Genomic DNA, 12,605 nt, shown 5'->3' with positions numbered 1-12,605 from the left:
TTGAGCAAAAGAAGAGTGTATATTACTTGAGCGCGTCTACAAATTTACGACTCACTTTTTACATGCTTTTCTTGGGGGTCGTGCCTTTTAAATATAGCGTTTCTATTTTTATTTTTATAACGGTTATGGCTATTCCTAGTATACATTAAATTACATTAATGTACAATGACCCGTATTTACTGCGAGGTGGGTTCCCCACCCGAGGATGATTTAGGGTTGGCGTTCTTTTGTGTGGGATCTGCAATTGGTTTGAATGGGTTCAGTGGTGTGGGCCCCGCATATGCTTTTAGTTGGAATCCCTGAACTTTCGGCGTTAGAATTTCTCTGGCTAGGGTGCCAAGCGTAAATACCCCTTTTGGGGCCGCGACTATCCAATATGTCCCTCTCCATTGGAAACGAAGTTTTGTCGGAATTTTCCTCATGTGTGTGTGGAACACGAGTACGGGCTTTTCGATTCTGAAAAATTCCTCATTACACCTGAAGTGACGATCCATAAATGCTTTCCGGCGTTGTTGATCTTGTTCCAAGATTTCCATACTCCGAACCTGCTCCTCTCCGAGTGCGAGGAGCTGGTGTAGCCGAGCCTGTTCCGACTGTTTGCCTGGTTGCCATTCCGACGTGGAATCGAAGACCATTCTAATAGCTAAAGAAATGGAATCGGCTGAGAAAGCTAAGATGACTGATTTATTGCGTAAATATAAATATGTGTTTGGCTGATCATTTGAAGATATGAATGGATTAGATCCGGCCTTCTATCAGCATCAGATAAATTTGCATCAAGATGTGAAGCCGGTATCACAACGTTGATACCGATTAAATCCCAATTATGATGTGAAAGTAAAAGAGGAAATCGACAAACTACTCAGAGTTAGTTTTATTCGAGCAGTGAAGAAGGCAATTCGATTAAGTCCAATCGTAGTCGTACCCAAGAAGAATGGAAAGATCAGGGTATGTGTCAACTATAGAAAGCTTACTACAGCTACGGTAACAGATGCATTTTAGTTACCCTTTATGGATGGAGTTTTGGATGCGGTGGTAGGACATGAATTTTACACCGTTCTGGATGGATTTAGTGGCTATAATCAGGTTCGCATGCACTTGGAGGATCAGGAGAAAACAACATTTGTAACTAAATGGGGAGTATTTGTCGTAGTCGTAATGATGTTTGGCTTAAAAACAGCCACAATGACATTTCAGAGGGACATTTAGGAAATATTCACTGATTATATACCTACATTTATGCAGGTATTTCTTGATGATTCTGCTGTGTATAGCAAAAAAGCTGATCATTTCGAGCATTTACGTCTGTGTCTAGAATAGTGTCAATAAGGCCAACTTAGTCTCAATCCCGCTAAATGTGCATTCAAGATAACGAGTGGTATGTTACTTGGCCACATTGTCAGTCAGACGGCATAATAGGCGATCACGACAAAGTGAAGGAAATAAGGGAAGCTCCGACGCTGACTAATGCTAAAGCTCTCAGTAGGTTTTTGGGCCAAATCAAATGGCATAGTCGAATGATTCGGTATTTAGCCGATGTAGCAACACCTTTACGTATGACAATGCATAAAGCACCTTTTCAATGGACAAATGTAGAGCAAGATGCTTACGATTGTTTTAAGAAGATGCTCACTAAGGTACCAGTTGTGCAACCTCTCGATTGGGGAAAGCAGTTTCATGTCTTTGTCAACACGTCCAATGCAGCTGATGGAGCCGAACTGGTACAAACCACTTTATTATGTGAGTCAGAAGCTATCAATGACGTAGCGCAACTATTCGACAACCGAACGCGAGGCTCTCTGCATGATATATAGTATCAATCAATTCCGACATTACCTGTTGGGCCGAAAATTCAGATTTCATGTTGACCATTCAACATTATTATATTTAGTGTCCAAATTGGAATTAACAAGAAAACTAGCCCGATCAACATTATTGCCGCAAAAGTTCGAATTTGACATAATCCATCGCCCAGGGGTACAACATGCAGTCGCCGACTACCTGAGTCGACTAGAATCGGGTACAGGAGTAAACGATAATTTTCCCGTCACTCAACTTTTTAGAGTCGACATTGTAGCAACCACAGAGATGGATGAAGATCGGGCAGATTTATGGATCACTGAAATGATGATTTTTTTAAGTACAAGATGGTTGCCAGAAGGCATGCTACTGGATGAAAGAAAAAGGCTAGCAATAAGAAGTCGGAACTTCTGTCTCTTGAACGACACATTATACCATAAAGGAGTCGACGACTGTTACCCGAACAAGTATGAATGTGTCAGAATCGGAAAGATGTTCGGAGTTGGAGTTGGAGCCGTATCGACAGTTCGGATCGATCACTCAGCAAAAAGCCAAATAGGACATAGTTAGTTACGATGTTTTGTAATTCTTGTTAAGTATAAGCAGTAGAATTTCTTGATGAGAAAAGACCTTTGGGTTATCTATAAAAGGAACCGAAGGCATTGTAAAAATCTATCGTTGTATTTAATAATATAAAGTTTGGTTAGGGAATCTCTATGTATGGATTGCTTCTTGTCATCTGTTTATTTCTGCCTAAGCTATATTACCTAAGTCACGATCTCGGTGTCTGTTATCACCGATAAGTTTACAGCTAATTTGTATCTATTCGTCTAACCACAACTTTTTCATAGAACGTTCGAGAGGAACGTTGGTCTTATACTCTGTCGGCAAAATAACAATTGTCAACCAAACAACACAGTATAATTTTGGCAAGCCTGGTTACATCTGCACATAACAGAGAACAAGAAGAATGGATGTCGTTTGGTCCAAATACACCAGTCGGTTGTAAACGTCCTCGTACGCGTTCTGTTACGAAAACGCTAGAGACAGAATCGGCAGAGGGATTACAACAGGACACAAGTAGAAGGTGGTTGGTACTTCCTAATTTAATTGATAGCCAGTCTTTCGACAAAAATCAGCCGGAAGAGGTATCATTTTACGATATCTGGAGTGAGGATAATATGCCTTATCCGTACTCAAAGTTCCGAGAGGGAGCTGATGCAGAAGCGCATGTGAGGGATTTTCTGACAACATGGGAGATTAACCATGGAGCTCAGAGATTGTTGGCGGCAACCGAAGATAAGTCGAAGATTGCTGAGTTCGTTTTGGCATTGGAGGGTTATTCCGCTAATTGGTTTGCGCAAAATGGTCTCCATGGGTTCGAAACATTCGAACAATTGAACAACAAATTTCTGCAGTTATTTCATCGTCAAATACCTCAAAAAGACTTGATAGCGCAAATTTATGTGTTGTATCAAGAGCAACAGGAAACAGTGTCTCAATTCGTGATCCGTTTTCAAAATTTGCAACTGCAAATTTCTAGGCCTATTCCGGACGATGAATTGAAGGATGCATTCCTTGAAGCAATTCGAGAACCATTACGAACAAAACTGAAGGTGTTCGATTTCCGGAATCAGAATATCGAGCAAGTGATTGATAAGGCAATCACTATGGGCTGACAGCCGATAAATGTACGGAGTATGGATATGTCAGCACTAAATCGTACACTACCAATGATGGAGGAGTTACAATTTCGACAAGCAGTTCAGTGTACTACTTGTTTAAATACCGGTCATTCGACGATCGAGTGTAGTCTACGAACACATTGCACAATATGTCATTCTAAACTTCATTCAGTCGAGCAATGTGAGTATAACTTGGTCAATAAAACGACGGCTCCAGTAGGACAAATTTTTCTGGAAAATGGGTACCACAATAAACAGAATTTGTTTAATAATGGATACCAACAAAATAGTTTTCCACAAGCTCAACAAAATAATTTTCAAAACAATCAAACCTTTCAGCAAAATAAATTGCAGCAGAATCCAGCTTCTCAACAAAATAATCAGTCTTTCCAACAAAGTAATTTTCAGCACAATCAAGATTTTCAACAAAATAATTTTCAACAAAATCAAGAATTCTTGGTACCATCGAATATGAATCAGCAACAGCAAAATGGAGGATGGTTTAAGCAGAACCGGTATAAAAATAAAAAATTCTACAAGCCAAAAGCCTCACGACAGTTTTAGCAATCGTCGAATGATGGTCAACAGTTTATGCAAAATGATGGGACTAGTCAGTTTGAGCAAGGCGAGGGAAGTGGAACATTTGTTCCTACTTGCTATATTTGCCGTCAAACTGGTCATTATGCTAATCAGTACCCTGCTAAAGGGAAAGGACCGACGGTTAATATGGTTATACTGGAAATACAACAAGTAACCACTAGGAGCAAAAGTAAACAATCTGAGTGGGAGATTCAGGAAGCAGTCCGGAAAGCAGCCAAGGAATGGGTAGAGGAAGCAAACAGGAATAATGTAAACCGGATGCTCCAAGACAATGAAATTAATCAAGCTAATAAATTACCATGAGTGATTCCTGTACCGGAACAAGAGGAAGCTTGGAAACTCTTGGCAGATTGCCAAGTGTCATTACCACTGACCGGATTACTTAAGTTGGTCCCTAGATTTACCGAAAAAGTAGCGACATTGATTGCCCAAAAGGGGTCAGAACAAGTATTGGTAAACTATAGTCAGCCGAGCACCAACCCTTCAATCATGGATGAGCAAAATCCATCAATTAGAAGAGAAATAACGATCAAACCGCCCAAAGCACGGAAATATCTCGTGTCAATCCAGATGACACGTCACGAGTTCAAAAAGGGCAGGCATCAATGACAACGGTGCAAGAGGCACTCTGTTTTTCTGACATTCCGGCAGCAGCACATGAGCTAGCTGCCATTCTGTAGTTCGGAACATCATATGAACTAGTAGAATGGTTAGCTAAAAGACTACAAGAAGTGTCAGAAAGAATGGTGCAAGAGCACAGATCAAATAATGATCCAGAAGTCATTATTTGGAGCTATCGAACCAAATGAGCAAGCAGAAGTGGATAGAATTGGTCGACAACGACATGCTAAAAATAGAGGTGAAGCCATTCAAATACCACCATTACATGAAGCACTGGTGGAAGTACACCGTGAATATGAAAAGGCTAGCAGAGCGGCCAGGGATATGGCTGAATTATACAAATAGGCTACAATAGTTGTAGATGTGCTTAATGCACAATATAAACAAATGCAGGCAGAAAATCAGCAATTGAAAAATATACTACAAGAAGAACAAGTGGCTCTAGAGAAAGTGAGAGAACATATATTCCAGCTAGAGTCACAAAGACAACCTTTGGAGACGGATTCGGAATTACAAAAGAGGTTGTACCAAGCCGAACAAGCACGAAGAGAGGCCGAAATGAAGGTGGAAAGGACTGAGGACCGGTTCAGGGAAATGGAGGCTCGATTACAGTCAGCAAAAACGATGACCGATAGATGTTTAGGGGAAAAGGATAATGTAATACTAGATTTATGTCAACAGTTAGCCCAACAGCAAGAGCCTACAACGCAACAAGTCGAGGAACTGGAGGACTATGTCAAGAGCAAAGAGACTTGTTTTACAACACAGTTGGCTGGTAAGGACAAACTGATAGACAAAATCAACGGAAAAATTATTCAACAGCAGAACAACTAGAATGAAGAGAAAGCGAAGTTGGAAAACCGATGTGCAGAAATTCAAACACAGTCTCTAACAAACGACAACTTGACCTCTTAGTGGCACAAGCTAAATTGATGCAGGCAGAAGGGCATACCAATGTGGTAATCATTGATTTACGGAAAACATTGGCAACAACACAGTTTGAGGCTAGAATGACTCAGGACAGGGTTCAAGCAATCATTAGACGTCACCGAATTAACACCCTAAAATTGGTCAATGAATCGCTGGAGAAGGGTTGGCAAACATGGTTGGCACAAGCCACGGAGTTTTAGCTATTAAGAGCCGACAGAGAAAATAGGAAAGTTCAAGGCAAAGGCTTCCTCAAGATGTCGGGAGAAGCAATGACCATAGTTCAGGAAGATATTGCCAAGGACGTATACGACATGGCGGCTTATTTTAAAGAAGAAATTAACCGAATCATGCAGGAATTCGACAAGCATGATGTCGAGACATCCGTCGAGTTAGACAATATCGAAGCCGAAAGGGTCACCAAAACACCTGGACTCGGGGCACCGGAAGCAGGAACAGAAGCGGAGCCAAGACCATCGACGGAAGGAACCTGACAAGAAAACAACAACGGGGAGGATACCGAAGATGAAGACGAAGACGAGGAAGGCATGGCAACACAGGAGGCAGAACCCTCATTATTCGACATTTTGCAGGACGACGTAGACGAGGATTTGGAGATGGAGGAAGATCTTTCCTTAGAGCAGTAGGAGTAGAGGGGTCCTATGGGTTCGCCGGACAATGTCCTGGCCCACGAGCGTTCCAAGTGTTACCCGGACAAGTATGAAGGTGTCAGAATCGGAAAGATGTTCGGAGTCGGAGTCGGATCGACAGCTCGGATCGATGACTCAGCAAAAAGCCGAATAGGACATAGGTAGTTACGAAGTTTTGAAATTCTTGTTAAGTATAAGCAGTAGGAATTCTTGATGAGAGAAGACCTTCGGGGTACCTATAAAAGGAACCCAAGCCATTGTAAAATGTAGGGAACTCGACGTTCCTTATGTCCGACGCTCGGCCACAACCGAGATTCTTTTCATACACAGAAAAACAGGTAATGAACTGCGACACAAAAGGGAGAAATGGTACACAGGAGGTTTACGTGGAAAACCCCAAAATAGGGAAAAAAACCACGGCAGCCCACAGGCTGCAAACTGTCACTATGTAGGAATATACAACAGTGAGTTCACTGAGGCAACGACCTCGTGCTCTCAGATCTTCGCCACAGGCGGCGGTTACAACAGAGGCAACGACCTCGTCTCTCTCTCTCTCTCTCTCTCTCTCTGTACAGTTACGCGCTCTCACTTCTTCTTGCACCAACAAGGAAGAATAACAACAACAAAAAAAACGACACACCTAAAAGTTTGCCCTAAGTCATATTTATAATAATATAACTTTTCGGCTATTTACAAATGTAGCCTCGATGGGCTCTCAGAAACATATTTACGAATATGTCTCTTCCTCTGGTTCATACTGGGCCTGCACCATCCGGCTCTCCGTAGTCGGGTACTCCCCATCCGGTTCATACCGGGCCTACACCACCCGGCTCTCCGCAGTCGGGTACTCCCCATCCGGTTCATACCGGGCCTACACCATCCGGCTCTCCGCAATCGGGTACTCCCCATCCGGTTCATACCGTTTCAGCCTCGGCTTGTCGGCCTCGGCCGAGTTTGTTCGTCGGCACTGTTCTTCTCCCTTCCCATCCGGAGGGACCTGTCTCCCAACATAAAAATCTATCATTGTATTTAGTAATATAAAGTTTGGTTAGGGAATCTCTGTGTACAGATTGCTTCTTGTCATCTGTTTATTTCTGCCTAGGCTATATTACCTAAGTCATGATCTCGGTGTCTGTTATCACCAATAAGTTTACAACTAATTTGTATCTATTCGTCTAACCCCAACTTTTTGATAGAACGTTTGAGACTAACGTTCATCTTATAGTTTGTAGGCAAAATAGCAATTGTCAACCGAACAACAACGAGATATGGCGGCAGAAGGTTCAACAATACGAGAAGGAAGCGGTTCGCTGTGAGGCCCATTGCAGCATTGCCGGTGGTCATTATGTAGGAGAAATGACGGCAAGGAAAAATTGGAATAGCGGCCTGTGGTGGCTGACTACCTTAAAAGATGCCATCGACTATTGTTGACAGTGTATAGAAACCGTCACAGAATTCAAATCACAATAGACAGACAATGCTTAAATACGCTTTTGTCCCTTCGGACACTGCTTCGCATTTAGTCTGCAATTTGTCGGCAACACAGAGCAGACCGACTTTGCATCTGACATGTTGAACCTCTCTAGGATCTTCGTCACATACTTCTATTGTGACAACCATAGCACCTTCCGAGCTCTATCTCGGGTTATGTGCATTCCTAGGATTTGCTTTGCCGGTCCAAGGTCTTTCATGGCAAATGATTTGCCGAGAGCTTTCTTCAAGCTTCCAATCTTCCTTGTGTCTTGACCGACTATCAACATATCATCAACATATAGCAAGAGAATCAAGAAATCTCCTTCTCGTACCTTTTGACGAACACATAGTGATCGGCTTGTGTTTTCTGGAACCGATATTCCATCATGAAGGACTCAAATTTCTTGTACCATTGGTGTGGAGCTTATTTCAGACCGTACAAGCTTTTCCTCAGTCGACACACCGGATTCTCTTTCTCTTTTTCCTCAAAGCCTTCAGGTTGCTGCATGTAGATTTCTTCTTCTAGCTCCCCGTGCAGAAATGTGGTTTTGACATCCAATTGTTCGATCTCTAGATCCATGCTGGCCGCTATGCTCAGAACAGTTCGTATAGATGTCATCTTCACGACTGGTGCGAATATTTTGTCAAAGTCGATGCCCTTCCTCTGTTGGAAAACCTTCACCACTATGCGGGCTTTATACCTAGGCTCATTGTCGACTTCTCAAGTCTTCACCTTGTAGACCCATTTATTCCTGAGTGCTCTCTTACCTTTCGGCAACTCTACTAGGTCGTAGGTGTAATTCGCGTGGAAGGATTCCATCTCCTCTTGCATCGCATTCAGCCATTTTTCTCTGCTCTCGTCAGCGATGGCTTCTTCATAGCACTCCGGTTCACCGTCATCAGTCAAGAGGATGTATTGACTGGCATATGTAGTCGGTGCCTTCCTTTCACTCAGTGGGTACCTTCGTCCACTCATTGTTGGCTCTTTTCCGGATGTCTCTGCGAACTCTTCTCTTTGCTCGAGATTCTGCTCATCAATCCGCATCTCCAGGTTGGACAACTCCAACTCATATTCCTCAATTGATTTTAGCAGCTCTGCCGACTCTGACTCATAGTCTGTCGGTCTTTCCGAGTCGACTGACTCGGATTCGACTCTGTCGGCCAGCTGTCTCCTTACAGCTGCCGGTGAGGACTCACTTGGCCTTAAGTCGATGGTAGTCGAGATTGACTGGGGAGTCGGTTCCGACTTCTGTTGCTTCCAGTCTTCAATTGTCTTGTCTTCTAGAAAGACTACATCCTGACTTGTCACTACCTTCTTGTCGACTAGGTCCCACAGCCTGTAGCCGAACTCATCTTCCGAGTATCCCATGAATATGCATGCTTTCGACTTGCTTTCGAGCTTTGACCTCTGATCCTTTGGTGGTCTCGTGTGGAATGCCACCCTGTTCTGCTTTCCAGCTAAGAAGTTGACACACTTCTCCAGGTGCACTCCCTTGACTTCTGATAGAAGTTTCTAGTCTACTAACAGGTGCATTCCCTTCTCACTCATGTGGCCTAGCCTCTTATGCCATATCTCCCCTGCCAAGTCGGCTACCACGTTTACTCCCGATTTGCACAATCAGGCATGCATCATGTACAATGAGCCTTCTTTCTGTGCTAGTGCCACTATGAGATTTCCTCGGGAGAACTTCCACTTGCCATTCCGAAAACTACCACTGTAGCCTTCGTCATCAAACCTTCTAGTTGATATCAGATTCAATCTGATATCAGGGACGTGTCGAACATCCTTCAACGTTAGTCGACACCCTGTCGACGTCGTTAAGCACACACTTCCGACTCCGGTTATCTTGCACTCTCCACTATCACCCATCTTTACATAGCCATGATCCCCGACTATGTAAGTCGAGAAATACTCTCTCGACGGAGTAATATGGAAGGATGCGCCGGAATCAATCACCCAAGTGCACTCTTTGCTTGCAAGGTTTGCACTTGTCTATTCACAAATGAACAGAAGTTCCTCAATGCTAGTAGCAATGGCCGAAGTGTTCTTTTCATTTGGAATTTTCCAGGATTCGATATTATTTCCGACACTCTTGTCTTTTCTCATCTGTCGGTAGTTCTTCTGGAAGTGTCCAGGTTTTCCACAATAAAAGCACACATGCTTACCTCTGGACTCCGATCTGGTGTGGCATTTGTCCGTTCGCTACGGACTTCTTCTTCGCCGGTCTCTTCCTCTGTCCATGTGTTGAGTCAAATTCGACTCTGTTTGGGACAGGACTCCTTTGTCTTTCCTCCTTCCCTCCTCATTTAGGATGCTTGCCTCTAGGCTACAACAATTGCAGATGTGCTTAATGCACAATATAAACAAATGCAGGCAGAAAATCAGCAATTGAAAAATAAACTGCAAGAAGAACAGGTGGCTCTAGAAAAACCGAGAGAATAGATATTCCAGCCAGAGTCACGAAGACAACCTTTGCAGACAGATTTGGAATTACAAAAGAGGTTGTACCAAGCCGAACAAGCACGAAGAGAGGCCGAAATGAAGGCGGAAAGGACTGAGGACCGGTTCAGGGAAATGGAGGCTCGATTACAGTCAGCAAAAACGATGACCGATAGATGTTTAGGGGAAAAGGATAATGTAATACTAGATTTATGCCAACAGTTAGCCCAACAGCAAGAGCCTACAAGGCAACAAGTCGAGGAACTGGAAGACTATGTCAAGAGCAAAGAGACTTGTTTTACAACACAGTTGGCTGGTAAGGACAAACTGATAGACAAAATCAACGGAAAAATTATTCAACAGTAGAACAACTAGAATGAAGAGAAAGCGAAGCTGGAAAACCGATGTGCAGAAATTCAAACACAGTCTCTAAGAAACGACGACTTGACCTCTTAGTAGCACAAGCTAAATTGATGCAGGCAGAAGGGCATACCAATGTGGTAATCATTGATTTACGGAAAGCATTGGCAACAACACAGTTTGAGGCTAGAATGACTCAGGACAGGGTTCAAGCAATCATTAGACGTCACCGAATTAAAACCTTAAACTTGGTCAATGAATCGCTGGAGAAGGGTTGGCAAACATGGTCGGCACAAGCCGCGGAGCTTCAGCTATTAAGAGCCGACAGAGAAAATAGGAAAGTTCAAGGCAAAGGCTTCCGCAAGATGTCGGAAGAAGCAATGACCACAATTCAGGAAAATATTGCTAAGGATGTATACGACATGGCGGCTTATTTTAAAGAAGAAATTAACCGAATCATGCAGGAATTCGACAAGCATGATGTCGAGACATCCGTCGAGTTAGACAATATCGAAGCCGAAAGAGTCACCAAAACACTTGGACTCAAGGCACCGGAAGTAGGAACAAAAGCGGAGCCAAGACCATCGACGGAAGGAACCTGAACAGAAAACAACAACAGGGAGGATACCGAAGATGAAGACGAAGACAAGGAAGGCATGGCAGCACAGGAGGCAGAACCCTCATTATTCTACATTTTGCAAGACGACGCAGACGAGGATTTGGAGATGGAGGAAGATCTTTCCTTAGAGCAGTAGGAGTAGAGGGGTCCTATGGGTTCGCCAGACAACGTCCTAACGCACAGTTATGCCAAGTGTTACCCGGACAAGTATGAATGTGTCGGAATCGGAAAGATGTTTGGAGTTGGAGTCGGAGTCGGATTGACAGTTTGGATCGATGACTCAGCAGAAAACCGAATAGGATATAGTTAGTTACGAAGTTTTGTAATTCTTGCTAAGTATAAGCAGTAGGATTTCTTGATGAGAAAAGACCTTCGGGGTACCTATAAAAGGAACCAAAGGCATTGTAAAAATCTATCGTTGTATTTAGTAATATAAAGTTTGGTTATGGAATCTCGGTGTACGGATTGCTTCTTGTCATCTAGTTATTTCTGCCTAAGCTATATTACCTAAGTCACGATCTCGATGTCTGTTATCACCGATAAGTTACAACTAATTTGTATCTATTCGTCTAACCACAACTTTTTGATAGAACGTTTGAGACGAACGTTCGTCTTATACTGTGTCGGCAAAATAACAATTTTCAACCGAACAACAACGACATATGGCGGCGGAAGGTTCAACAATATGAGAAGGAAGCAGTTCCTCGGAAGGCCCATTGCGGTATTGTTGGCAGTCATTATGTAGGAGAAACGACGGCAAGGAAAATTTGGAATAGCAGCCTGTGGTGGCTGACTACGTCAAAAGATGTCATCAACTATTGTCGACAGTGCAATTTATGTTAGCAAATCGGCCAACCCAGAGAAAAAGATAGGTTGCCGCATCATCTGTTATTATCTTTGGAGCCATTTCAAAAATGGGGTCTCGACATTGTCGGGCCATTGAAACCAGCCGTTGCACGAACCGGAAATCAATATATTATAGTTGGCATCGACTACTGTACCAAATGGGTTGAAGCGAAAGCTCTTCGGGACAACACAACGGCATCAACAATTAAATTTCTCTATGAATTCAGATGGTGTTGATTCGGTTTCCCAATTGAACTAGTAAGTGATCAGGGTACTCATTTTATAAATAAAATTGTACATGAGTTATCCACTTATTATGCAGTGGTACATAAAAGAAGTACTCTGTACTATCCTCAAGCCAATGGATTGGCAGAATCAACAAACAAAACCTTACAGATGATTCTGAGAGAAATAGTTAACGAGAATAAAATTGATTGGGACCAGAAGTTTCATAGTGCTTTATGGGTATACCAGACTTCATACAAGACAATTAACAAATCAACCCCATTTTGGTGGCATTCGGACTAGAAGTTATAATGCCAGTCGAATTCCAAATTCTGACAATACAAGGTCCGATCATCGAG

This window comes from Azolla caroliniana, unplaced genomic scaffold (assembly GCF_043228905.1).
Source record: "Azolla caroliniana isolate FFs.n. ecotype wild unplaced genomic scaffold, voAzoCaro1.0.p SCAF_1, whole genome shotgun sequence".
NCBI lineage: Eukaryota > Viridiplantae > Streptophyta > Polypodiopsida > Salviniales > Salviniaceae > Azolla > Azolla caroliniana.
The sequence above is the reverse complement of the archived record's forward strand: the minus strand, read 5'-3'. Positions refer to the sequence as shown.